This window comes from Orycteropus afer, unplaced genomic scaffold (assembly GCF_000298275.1).
Source record: "Orycteropus afer afer isolate SDZICR_OR568_19922 unplaced genomic scaffold, OryAfe1.0 scaffold00247, whole genome shotgun sequence".
NCBI lineage: Eukaryota > Metazoa > Chordata > Mammalia > Tubulidentata > Orycteropodidae > Orycteropus > Orycteropus afer.
Genome location: NW_006921834.1, coordinates 804644 through 806516, shown reverse-complemented (window position 1 = coordinate 806516; position 1873 = coordinate 804644).

Here is a 1873-nt window from a genome sequence, read left to right as displayed (position 1 = left end):
TTCAGCATACAAAGAACTGGGACAAATCTTACTTTTTTTTTTAGAAAAAGATAATTAAAAGGCAGTTGCAAATGCCCACCACAAATTTGGCAAAAGACATAAACCTAGAGATTCACATAGCTCTGTGAAAAGCAAGTCAAACAAACCAAAGAAATCCACGTCCAGAAATATGGTAAATTAAACTTCTGACAATTAATAACAAGTATCTTAAAAAGAGATATACAAAACTAATTTACCAATAAACATTACTACTAAGGAAACAACTTTTCATACAAATACCTGGAAGCCAGAAGAAGTGGTACCTATCTTAAGTGCCAAAATAAAATAATAAAAAAAAAAAGGTTAATCTTAAAATCTATATCCAGTGAAAATATTCTTCAGGAATGAAAACAAATAAACATCTCAAACACTAAGATGATTTGTTACCATCAGTTATGCTTTTAAAAAGAAAAAAAAAATATTGGATATTCTAAAAATAAAAAAAGATCTTCAGAAGGAACTTGGAACATCAAAAAGGAAGAACAAAGGAATCAGTAAACTTTTTGGTAAAAGTAATATGCTTTTTACTTCCCCTGAGGTTTTAAAAAATATACCTGGGAACTGTTACTCATTCTTGATGGGAATGCAATATGTTACAACAACTTTGGAAGACAGTCTGGTACTTGCTCAAAAACACTAAATATAGAGTTACCATGTTTTTGTTGTTCTGTTGAAAATATATGTTTACAAAAAATTCTGCATATGAATGTTTATGGCAGCTTTGTTTATAATTGGCAAAAATTGGAAGCAACCAGGAGGATGTCTTTCAGTAGGTGAATGGATAAACAAACTGTGGTACATCAGTACAATGGAGTACTATGCAGTGATCAAAAAAAAAAAAAAAATAATGTGCTACCAAGCTACTAAAAGACAAGAAGGAGCCAACATTATTTTCAATGGAGGAGACTCAAATCATTCCCCTTGTGAATGAGAACCAGACAAGGATGTCCCTATCACTACTTCTTTCAGAATTTTGTTGGACGTCCTTGTTGTTGTTGTTGTTGTTATGTGCTGTCGAGTTGGACCCAACTCATAGCGACCCCTCCTTGGGTTTCCAAGGCAATATCACTACGAAAGTAGATTGCCCCATCTTCCTTCTGAGGAGTGGCTGGTGGGTTTGAACTGCCAGCCTTCTGGTTAGCAAGTCAAGTGCCTTAGCCACTATGCTACCAGAGCTCCCATTGGACATCCTAGCTAGGGCAAAAAAGCAAGAAAGAGAAATAAAAGACATCCAAATTGGGAAAGAAGAAGCAAAACTACCTCTATTTGCAGACAAGATGATCCCATATGTCGAAAACCTGAGAGAATCAGTAAGAAAATTACTGGAGCTAATTGAGAGATTCAGTAAAGTGGCAGGATACAAGATCAACATACAAAAATCAGTTGAGTCCCTCTATACTAACAAAGAGATCTCTGAAAAGGAAATAAGACAAACAATGCCATTTACAATAGCTAACAAGAAGATAAAAATACTTAGGAAAAAATCTTACAAGGAACACAAAAGACCTATAGAAAGAAAACTACAAAATATTACTATAAGAAAATATGAGAGACTTATATAAATGAAAAAATATCCCATGCTCATTGATGGGAAGACTGAACATTGTGAAAATGTCAATAATATGCAAAACAATCTGTAGGTTCAATGCAATACCAATCCAAATTCCATCAACCACTAAATTTATATGGAAATGAAAGAGAACATGGATAAGCAAAGCACTACTGAAGAAGAAAAACAAAGTATGATGTCTCACACTCCCAGATATCAAAGCCTACTATACAGCCATAGTAGTCAAAACAGCCTGGTATTGGTACAACAATAGATACATAGATC